Raw genomic sequence first — 12,161 nt, 5'->3', positions numbered from 1 at the left:
CGATCTCCTTCGACTACGTCGTCCGCTCTTGTAGGTTAGATTAGCAACGTTTCGGAGGATCGTATTGCTTCCATCTTCAGGACGAATCTTATCCTCCGATTTGCGTCCTGGTCCTCTCAGTGACCGTATCCGACGACGGCCGAGCTCTGCTGTGGGAGGTCATCTATAAAACGTAGTATAAGTGACACGCGTCGGCGTTCTGTCGTTCGCGAAACGACTGTCCTGTTTAGGGGGAAAGGTCACAAACACACTAAAACCGCAAAGTAAGGAACTCGGTGTTCTTTTGACGCACAGCCATCAACTGCTTTGTCTTGCCGCGTCTTTGATGACGTCATTTCCGCTGTGCAGGTTAAGCCTATATGTAACATAAAGTAGGATGAGGATTTAGGAAGTGGTTGTGGCCTGTTTTAATATGCGTAAGCCTCGCGTTGCCCGTCTCCTGTAAAGTAACCGCGTCGTTCGGCATCATTTGTTTTTTTGGCGTAGTTGCATCAACTGCACAACCTGTCGACTAACGACAAGATGGCGACCGAGTACAAGATGGCGGGCTCGTCGGTGTCTGAGCCACTCCGCGTGGTCGATCCTGTAAGAAAACTCTTGAACATTCTTACGGGAAACCGCCGTGGTCACGTGGTTCAACAAAAACACACAGACGGAGCCTGAAGGTGGGGGGATTTTTTTTTTTTACTGAATATTAAGTATTCCCTGAAACAGAAATTAACATGAAGCAGGCAGTTTCTCTGGCGATAATTACAACACGCCGACAGTCGCCTTGAGGGAAATGTTGAAGAGTGGTCCCGTCATCACGTACCCCAGAACGACGTTTCGTAATGATTCTTTCTGATTAAGAGCCGTCGATTTTCACGTTCGACCTCTCGCTATTTCCAGTTCTTGTCTGGGCTCAGTCGTTACATCAAGCTCGGCCATTTTTCTCACGAAGACTTTGTCTCCCACTAAACGGGGTAATAAGAGAAATCAGAGGGGCAAGGTCCTCTTGAAGTGTGTGGGCCCAGCACTCGAATAATGACGAGCGCCCACAAAATAATGGTTCTCACTAAACTCTATGGTAATTCACGTGGCTCACTCGTTGAACCTATTAAGACACGCTAAAGGTCTCAGTATCGGTCCTCAACTTATATTTATCCTCTAAATGCGTACACAACACGAGGTGCGATCAAAAGATGTCAGGACTAGTCACGCGCCCTCGGTTCCGATTTGGTACTTCGCACGCGAACTCATTCAGAAGACGCGTCTTCAAGTCCGGGTCAGAGGTGGGGAATGCCATGCGATCAGCTCGTTCCCGAAACGTCGGTTTCTGACTCAACGTTGACGCGGCTGATTATCCCGGGGGAATGTGAGAGTTTCAAATCCGACGTCGCCTTGCACCCAGAATGAATCGTTTTGATCACACCACGTGCTAATGGTTTCGCCGAAGGGCTTCAGCATCATTAGTGACGGCGCTCAGTCGGGTGGGGGGAGGGGGGGGTCGTTCCGTCTAATTATCGGGCTCTTTACCGTCTGTTACGAAACCACGCGCACGAATAAGTTACTAACATTACCCTCCGAGTCACAATGAATTTCGTGGTTGGGTGCCTGATACTACTCCATCCTTTGGAGTCCCACGTTCAAACATCAGGCTCTGGGACAAGGCGTAATAATCTCGCACGACAACTGCTTCCATGTCATCGCTCAAGATGACCCACCGTTCGTTCAATGCCGTATAACCTACGCAGTTGGAAAGAGTCGTTCAAGAAGTCTAGAATCCTGACAGACGTGTAGCGAGGGCTCCGCACTATTTATCTTTTTGCGGGGCGAGCTGTAGGCCCTCGGCCACAGAATGTGTGCAAATGCCCAGGTTTCAAGCTGTTATTCCCCCCGTAAGATAAGAAGTCAGTAAGACTTTCGTCTCAAAGTAGGAGCTGCAGAGAATAAGTATGGTACGAAGGAGAGGGGCCGACATCCAAAATAATCCCACGCACCGGAGATCCTCCTGGAAACTTCTGCCGCTCACCTAATCAATAAATACCCCGTCAATTATGGACCCAGAAGGATGGTCACCGTGTTCAGAAGAGACAGATGACTCCAGTTCGCATCTTCTCACTTCGATTCTTCTTTGCTAAGACACAAGGAGGTGCTGCATTGCTCTCAAACATTGGTACCCACCTGCAGAACCACGTGGCGTCACAATCAACCCAAACTTTAATTGTTTCAAAAGTCACAGTCTGCTAATTCGTCATTGAATTTTAAAAGAAACTCCGGTCTTAAGTACGCCGAATTTCCGGCTTTCAGGGAGACATCAGTAGACCGTCTGCAAGTGGACCACGGCTGATGTTGAATATGTTCGTGGATGGTGCCCGGTTGCAGTCTTGCACAGACATTAGCTCCCACGAGTTATTTCTGGTATTCCTCAGTCACTCCAAGAAAATCCTTGATATTGGCCAGAACCGATTCCTCCCCACCGTTTTCACTCCAAAGCAACCAAGAAACACACGCCAAAGAATGAACCGTTCTCCGATGTTGCATTAAAAGATGATATTACATGATACGGTGATTTGGTGCTATAAACAGTCGGAAGGAATGCAGACTTTGTCGTCATCATGGGAACCATGAAGGCGTTTACTGAGGAAGGGCAGAATACACCCACGGGACAGTCTGGGGTCAAAGGAATGTCCTCGAGGTCTTCGGCACGAAACTGAACACATTTCGAATCGTGAAGTTCGAATGTGAAGATTCAGAACGAGTGTGCGAATCGCTCTGTCAGCCAGGTTAACCTCTCAGCCGCACGAGGAACGCCAATCCGCTCAAGGCAGACCAAACGTAAAGAACACGTTCAATACGCCATAGGAACCCCTTCACCGGATTCTCGCTTATAATGTAACAGTTGAATTTAAGGCTGGAGAGACCCGTATTATTTTGTGACAGTCTGCTCACATCACAAGGCGCGTCCTAAGGAAGTGATGCGACGTAGAGTTACAGCTACACGCATTCTTATCGATCAGGAACAAGCAACTCGATCGAACAGAGAAAATTTTAAGACACGTTGGACTTCGAAGAACAAATAAGTATGTTTGTCTGTGTTGAACCTTGAGATGGATCGCTCAATCAGACACAGCAGAAGTCCAGCATCATTTTTGAAGTTTCTTGCTTAAAAGCATGGCTGAGTATGGGGTATAGACCACTATTCACACCTTACTAAAGATATAAACCAGCTGATATGAATATAAATGTCCCCCATATCGAAAGCTGAGACCTAATTCAACTACCGAATGCCGTCCGTACGACAACGTACTCACAGCCAACCCGTCTAACACGTTCCACTGCAGATAAGATGAGAAAACTGCACCAGCTTTAACGACTCGAAACTTCATTCCACGATCATCATTGTTTCTTCTTAGCCCACACTGTCGAGATTTGAGCAAAATTATGATGACCCACAATTAATGCCTGCAAGGTGAGAAAGCTGTTCTTGGCAAGTGTCCCAACATGAACACAAGAGGATTCAACCCCTGCAATGCGGATACGAAGGGCGGGAACTGTTTTTTCTGCATTCATTGGCTCAGTGATTGTATGCTAATGCAGAGTGCGTCCCTAAACAGGACCTTCCAGGTCCATGCAGCTCAGTGAGCGACTGGCAGCCGGCACGATAACCACTTCCGGTGAAATCACGTCCCAACAAGAATCAGTCGCACGATCCAGATGGCTATCCGACGTTGCATTCTTGCGAGCCTCAGCTGAATATTTTAAGCGATCCAAAATCCTGCGCTCCCGAGGAACCAGAAGTGAGGAGGCCTCTGGCATGGAGAGGGGAGGTGCCTCTGATCTTACGAAGTGCACGCCGCCTACCACGAGATTTTGACCAGGCACAAACTTTGTCCCGCGAACCATCAGTTACCCTAGAAAGTACTGTCAACCACGAGACACTGCGGTGGCCCTCACAAACCAAACCTCATGCCTAGTCGTGGCGTTAGAAATTTCACTGACTGCAAACTGAGTCCCAAAACATTTCTTCAGAGCGACGGGACTGCGTTCAGGTTATGAACAGCAGGATTTGAGGTTCCCATCGCCGTGAATAAGATGACATATGATTGGCCTCCATCGTCATCGCCCTGATGATGGACTTAGCAAAGATCTCTGAAACGTCGGTAAACTTCTACCAGAGTACAAGGTGCAACAACCCAGAAGACATCCATCTAGATTATAAATAGTTCCGTTTTCTCTCCGTGGGCAACGCATTGCCTTTCAGAACACAACACTGACGACATTCGGGTTGTTCAACGAACAGGTTTCAGAGAATCGGATGCTAAGGTGATTATAAATTGTATGGAAATGAGCGGCCCGGCCATGTCTTCCTGATACTAACACGTAAATTGCTTCGACACGTTTAGATAACCCAGGGAAGGAACGTCTGGACATGGGAGACGAGATTCGATCTCTGTTCCTCCCGAGTACAAAACGCAAGTGGACTCCACTCAGTCGCGCTGGAGACAGTCCGACACTGAGGCCAGCTGCTCAACGTCGGAAGTTGCCATGACAACTGAAACTAGAGGCGTACGGTCGTCTCACACACACACAGCATCTGTGGCGTGTGTAGGTTTCCAGCGGATTTCAAAGTGCTGCCCGCGGGCCACTCAGGTACTTCTTCAAGCAACAACGAAGTGTGCAAGGCAGAGACGGTTCGACGACGAAGCTGTAACGCAGGGCAGTCCTGTGGACAGGCAGTTCACCGAGACCCCAGCAAGGGCTGGAGGGACAATCTATCTGTTATATCCATGGAGCAGAGTCCTTCATGGGAAGCTGACGGTTGCGCAGACAGTCACCCCATCCTGAGACAGGTTAACCCAATGAACACTCTCAACCCTGCTATTTCATACCCCTCGCCTTGGACTTCTCATCTCTTCCATGCGTGCTAACTAACTAACTAACTAGATGGCTTACGAAACCCGAAGGTTCATCACCGAATTAACCAAAGCCCTCCACCGGACCCTGTCCTGGGCCAACAAAATCCAGTCTCCTTCAACTCCTATCTCCCATAGATCCCGCCTGAGATTATCCTCCCATCTACGTCTAGGTCTCCCCAGCGGTCTCTTCCCTTCAGGTTTCCCAACCAGTACCCGGTGCACACCTCTTGTCCCATCCATGCGCGCTACATGTCCCGCCCATCTCACTCTTCTCGACGCTTCCATGCGTGCTACATGTTCAAATCAACTCTGTAACTCGGTGTGATAATTCTATTAATATTTTGTGGAGATGACTTTTTCTCCCCCTTTTTTGGGCCCAAATGTTCTCCTTTAGAGTCAGGCGTGAATCTTGCCAGACATGCTTGTCAATGCCATGAAGCGTACACATCCCGTGGACGAAGAAATTTCTGTGCTGGAATTTATCCCTTAACCTAATACATCTGCGATGTCATCAGAAGTGGCGTTCGTACTTTTCCTCAGGAATTTTTATACTGAACTTCGCGGTGATGTTTATTTTGAAGCGTCTTTACCAGCGAGCAGATACCTAGCATTTACGTTTGTAATGCTTGTCCTTGTGCAATAAATGACTCTTATGAACGTTTTTACCTAAGGGTACTGTTTAAATTTACTATAAATTAACCAGATTTCACTTCCATTTTTAATTTTAATATATGAATTACATCTTCAACTGAAGGTCCTTAGAAGTCGATTGTCAACGCATTTAGGCGAATCTTCGTACCTGATGCAGAGAACAGCGTATCATATTAAGAGCAATTTTGTTTTAATAAATTTCAATGAGATTTCTGGCTGTCTTCTGGGTTGTTGCGCTGCGTAGACTGGTAGAAGTTTATCATCCTTAAGTTCCAAAGAATGCATCCGACGGGTTGCTATGCCAGAAAACAGCCTTGTGTTGGCACCACTGAACGCAGTAGCTCAGCGATACCGTCTCTTATTTCCGAGGTACGCGATCCTAATCTCGGCGTGGGGTGGCTCTCCTGTCTGAGTTTTTTGTGGACAGTATTAATAATCTCCACAGACACGCCAGGACCATGTCCTCCCACACAGCTCCTGTTCACCATTCGGGGCCACTTTATATCTTGAACAGATGTGAAAAAAGAACAATGCTTATAGCATTTTGACTGTTAAGGGGCAGGATATTAGGTGAAGTTCTTAATTTACGTCGGGGATGACTATACTTTTAATTATCAAAGTAATCTGTCTTCTTGTTACGCGCGAGAGCCACAGCGTTTCCATTTTTAAGTCGACTTCTGAAGCACAGGATATGACAAGGGCGCGGTGAGGAAAGTATCTTTCTGAAATATGAATCCCTGAATCTCTCAAGTGGCTCTTCGTCACTTGGGCTACATTAAATGTATAAGAATGAATATAAAAGTCAGCTCAGACATGTGTTTGTTACATACTTAACTGCTAGCTCAAGGCTTTCGTCAACAGATGGCGTTCGCTGACGGGTACCTGGCTGTGACGAGCCGCTGGAATGTGATGGATCGTCAATGACGAGGGTGGCACATTAACGCGTGCGAAATTTGCAAACACTCGACTGTGGGTGGCTGATGTGTGACGGTCGATGGATGTGATCGGTGTACCCTAAGCGAATTCAATCTGTAATTGCTGAAAATAAGTTCGCAGCATTAATTCGGGATATTCTCAGAAAAATTCCAATTAGTATCAGAATGACACCCTTATAAAGGCACGGCGTTTAATACAAATTAGTTTCTAAGCCACATAACATTGACGTTAATATAATGCCGTTAAACAACAAGGGTTTATATTAAACAATTTTCGTTTATAGATCGACAGATTATTTCAAACGTTTCTACAGTGTGGAGACTTCAACGTCGGAATAAGACACGAACAATGTTCTTTAACTCGTCTCAATTTGACAAAGTGCGAGTCGATGTAATTAATCGATACTGTGGAGGCTCCGAACATCGTCATAGGCCGGCACAGCGTCACAGAGAGTAATTAAACCCGTTTAGGTTGGCAATGAGATGTATTGCTTCAGGCGCCGTCGTGCCATTCGCTAACAAGTTACGTTATCGGGAAGATTTCTACTCTTCAGCTCAGAACTTTCGTTCCCATCTGTTATCTGGAAACGTTAAAATTAAACACATACATTTTCGTTTGTGTGAGTGTGAAACTTGGTCTCTCCTAGTCTATAGGCAAAATGCAGTTTGGAAACAGGGTATCTGGGCGCAAAAAGGAAGTTACGAGAGACTTTAAATATTTGTGAGCCTGTTATTTTTTTAGACTCAGGTGTATGAAACAGGATCACGTTTACCACACACGGGAGACATAAGAAATGCGTATAAAGGTTCAGACGGAAAACTCGAAACGAAGGGGCCACATTAGAAAACGACACGTAGATGGAAAGACAGGACAAACATTAAAATGGACCTCTGAGAGAAGTCCATGAGGGGGTCCACTGGAGGACTTTGTAACAGCGCCACTGAGACTTCAGGATCAGTGGATGGTTTGGAATTTCTTAAACCGAATGACGACCAGCTTTCATCCCAAAGAGGACTTGGCTCCATCGCGTAGAACAAAACAAAGTGTCTAATTTTAGTGGCGTTCCGTACCTGTAACGGAGCACAACAAATGTTGGACGCGATGCAAGTGGCGTCTAGTTTACATTCAGGATAATTACGGAGACCGACGTGCCCGACAGCTCGAGTCGCCGAAAGGCATGTTATTAGGCACGAACATTTCACAAATCCTTGTGGTTCTCAAAGTGCTCATTATGGTACCCCACGCCACGCTGCAAGTACTACTCGTGGGAGAAGTTTCCCGAGTCCCGAAAGCCCCTTTCTGCGTAATTCCGGCGACGAATGGGTGATGACTTCATAAAACTGATGTTCAGAGCTCCGACTGGTTGCCCCGATGAGCGATGACCCCGGATATAATACTTGAGGTCAGCAATTAAAAGAAAGACGGATTTTGGGCGATGTTTGTAATCAAGCGGTCCTGTGCAGCGCATTCAATCATCGGGGTTCCTTCGCTAATGGCGACATGTTAGGGAAATAATTACGTTGGGTTTCATGAAACTTGATGGATAGAGTCGTGTATTTTGTTATCTTGGAGGTAAATCATGCAGTCGGCCGGGCAGCGTGTCGTCCAGGGGAACCTCTTAATTCAGATTGATGGGAAATTAAGCGTTACGAATTATTCAGCAATTAGGAGAAAAATCATTGTGCACGAACAGTTATTTTCATTGAGGTTATAAACACATCACGCATTTTTCCTTTCCACAAGCCCATTAAACGTAAATATTCCTCAACCGCACGCTAATTATGGCTTATGAAATATTCAGCTATTATTTCCTCAATTTCTATGTCAGAGCAGCGATTTTAAAAACACACACCGTAAAGAACATTTCGGTTCTAATAGCGTAGAGTAAGTCTCGTCAAAGTTGACGGGAATGAATCTTTTCTGCGTTCAACAGAAAGAGAATTATTTGCGGCAGTATCTTTCCAAATCGGTCTGAAAGTACAAAATTTATATATTTTTTTAATTAAATCAAATGCGAAAATATCTTCACGGTGACTGAAGCCAGATTCTGACAAACACATCAACAGAGAACCGACCGCCTGACTCGACTACCGCAAAGTCCAGCTCCTCCAGGCCCCACCATACGCGCCGCCACAGCCTTGTTTAACATTTCAGGCGTATGAAGAAACAACACATGACCGCCAAGCAACCGTAATTCACGGACGAAACAAACTCTGAATTTGAAAAAAAAATCAGAACAAAAGTTCCCATAAAGCAATCACCACACCGCCAGTCCTTTACAGCTCACTTATAACGCCATCAATTTCAAGGCAGCGCATGCGCATTGAGCCGCGCCAAACCAGCTTCATGATGGCGCACGCGCGTCCTCATTAATTACAGGGACTTAAGCAATTTTTTCCGAACCGATTAATTGGGCAAGTCGCCTTAAGTCTCATGACTGACGCTGAAGAGGGCGGTAAGTTCTGTTGAAAGCTTTCGAGCTGACCACCAACGAATGATGACCTTCTGACCTTTAAGAGGACGCCAGTCCAAAGTTCCCGGCTCGTAAGTGTCTGACACACAGCGAGTAAGTACAGGATCGTTCACAACAAAGGCGCATTTTCATGGGCAATTAGACACTGTGAAAGCGATCCATTGTGATGCCACCGGAATGCGAGGGCCGGAGGTTCCTGCTGAAGGCTGCCTCACAGCGCACCACCGAGCACCGTCACGCGCGACATGTGACGAGGGGACCGTATTCAGAGCGGAGGGTGGCGCGAATTCACGCCCCCCGCGAAATACAAGTGCCTGCCTGCCCTACACTCAGCATAAGACAATTTGGGGCCCTGTGGGGTTCAGGCCGGACAAGATTCCACATCAAAAATGTCCCACAGCCGGATGGAACATTATCGGACACACGAGGCGAGGCGAAGATGGCGACCACATCCGGCCGAATGCTCTGTCTCTTACGCTGTGTTTACTTTGAACCGCGTGTAACTTATAAAGATCCGTCATAGCAATAGATCATACGAGGTGCGATCGGAAAGTTTCAAGACTGTGTCAATAGAGGGCGAACCGGATGTAGTACGAACTTCTGCCGCTAGGGGGTGCGGCCTACATTCATAGTGAATCAGTGTGCCAGCCGGCATCATCGAATTAGCATTTCTTTCTTAGTTACGGGCGTTTTGGTAGTGCATTACACCGACCCTCCTGCGATTTCGGAATGGCGTGTGCATCAAATTTTCTCAAAGACTCGCCAAAACGGCTACGGAAACCTATGAAATGCTAAAGCAAGCATTTGGGGAGTCCGCAAACTTTTGTGTGGCATTCACGTTTTAAAAATGGCAGAACCTCTGTCGATGATGACGAGCGTTCTGGACGACCATCTTCGAGCACAACGCCCGAAAATGTTACGAAGTTCGACGTCGTACCATCAACGACTTGTGCGACATTGTTGGGATAGGCTATGGGACCTGTCAGCTGATTCTAAAGGAAGGAAGAACTCCACATGCGACGCATCATGACAACGCGCCAGCGCACACAGCCCTCAAAGTTCGGCAGTTTTTGGCCTCAAACACCATGGCCGTCATCCCGCACCCTCCTTATTCGCCGTGTGACTTCTTCGTCTTCCCAAAGATGAAAATTCAGCTAAAGGGAAGGAGATTTGAGACGATAGAAGAGATTCAGGCAGAATCGCAGATGGTGCTTGACAGGCTGACAAAGAAAGATTTCCAGGGATGCTTCCAGGCTTGGCAGCGGCGCTGGGATCGTTGAGTTCACTCCCAGGGGAACTACTTCGAGGGTGATGGATGAATTTAATACCTGAGATAAGTGTACGGGTTTTTATAGGCGCAGTCTGGAAACTTTCCGATCGCACCTTGTATTAACCGTAGACGGGAATAAAATTTCAATTATCCAGATGCGTAAATAACAAGAATTTTTCGACTCACGCTTCTGTTGATTTCAGACGCATCGCCAGACACAGACCTACGGCGATAACAGCGCACTCAAGTGAAATTCAAGGGCGTGGATTAAGCTGGCTCAGTATATCGACCGGTATCGGTGGTCTTCTGAACACGGTAATGGACCTTCGGTCCTGACACAGGATCAAATGGTGTTTGTGAATAGCTAAGCGACTGTCAGCTTCTCGAGATATGCTGAGGTCCTAAAAGTCATATCTTCGGCCTGCTTTGAGGAGTGTCGACCTAACACCAGAACAACTTGGCAGAGAGAATAATGACTGCAGTCGTGGTCTTTGTAACTGACACGGTGTGCGAGAAACGAGGAGCGGTACAGCCGAAAAGGGGCGGGCAGCGGGCTTGGCACGGGTACCTCAAGGTCGACCCGGGACCATCACGGCTGATTAATTGGTTCTCTATAATTAATCGGCGAATCCGTTCGTTACAGCCTTCTGCACATGTCATAACACTGGCTGGTGTCAGCTGTCTTGGTTTAACCCCGAGTTCTCAGCGGACCTAGCCCAGCGACTGCGCGGATTAGGCAGCTCAGCAGAACAAGATGGAGTCGCGCGTGTGGGTGTTCGGGTGGCACTCGCCCCAAAGAGCAACACGGAATGTACCGCAACACCCACGTACTTGAAACTCTTGAATGAAAGCCATTTCTTGTTGGCTCTGAACCCCATCACCTCGCAGGTGCGGCTTCCGGCTGGTGACGTCACGACCTCTCTCGCTCGTCCCCGCGATTGTGCGGCCTGTCCAATAATAACAACAATAGCGACTGAATAAAACTGCGCAACGAATAGCTTCACGATTGATCTGATCAGGAAATTGGGCTGGCCGTAATCCTGAAGATAACAAACCACTGGAAAGACCTAAAAGCAGATGGAGGTATTATTTAAACGAAGCAGTACGATAAGAAAACGTATGGTATTCTTAATATCGATACTGGAGAGAGGGATAATATTAAAAAGAAACGGGTTTATATCTAGCTAAATCATAGGGTCCAGTGGCGGGATTTTCTGTAGGAGCCAGCGGACTTTAGAATTTCCTGACCAGCTGAGCGACTGCTAAATTCCCTAAAATGTCTCTGGTCGTGCAAGTCCTGCAAAGTTTCGTGTCGGAAGCGAAGCCCCGACAGAGGATCGCCGTTAAACACCACTGGTAGGAAGATGACAACGACGGAGCCCTCTCGGTCTAGTTCAGAACCATCTCAATGTTATCCTGCATCAGTAACAACCTCTCCGAAGAAGGAATTCTCTTCCTGTAAAATTTTCTGCCAAACGCCACGCGCGTCTGCGGTTTTCCCACATGCAATTCTTCGTGCAGTTTCCATTAAGAATCCTTCCTGAAGAGATGTAATAATAATAATAATAATAATGCACCACGACAGAAAGTTTATTGGTGAAAAATTGTAACAGCCATTCGACACTGCTTAATCGATATATAAATTATCGAGCTCATTGATTCGTAATTTGAGTATCCGTCTAATTTATGGGCGAGAGAACGAAATCAGCCGACAGGCTTTTGAAGATGGAGTACGCGATTCATATGACAAGGAGGAGAGCAGACTCGTTGAGCCCTTAAACAAAGCGTTTTATGTGGTGGATATCAGGGCTCCAAAGGATTACAACTAGTTGAACCAATTGATTATAACACTAATTATTCTAGGCTTTCTTTCAAAATACGCTATTATTAACACGCTTTTACATAAATGTCACTCGCGAAGTCAAAATTCTCC

At 46.8% G+C, this 12,161-nt stretch overlaps 1 long non-coding RNA gene across 5 annotated transcripts in view; it reads right to left on the bottom strand.

Annotated features, from left to right (window-relative positions):
- Positions 1-12,161, bottom strand: part of LOC147872908 (uncharacterized) — a 297,959-nt gene that overhangs the window by 51,794 nt on the left and 234,004 nt on the right. The gene's annotated exons all lie outside the window — the stretch shown is intronic.

Source organism: Zootermopsis nevadensis, unplaced genomic scaffold (genome assembly GCF_977971745.1).
Source record: "Zootermopsis nevadensis isolate Lab colony 2312 unplaced genomic scaffold, Znev_1.0 Znev_ptg000023l, whole genome shotgun sequence".
Lineage (NCBI taxonomy): Eukaryota > Metazoa > Arthropoda > Insecta > Blattodea > Termopsidae > Zootermopsis > Zootermopsis nevadensis.
The sequence above is the reverse complement of the archived record's forward strand: the minus strand, read 5'-3'. Positions and strand labels throughout refer to the sequence as shown.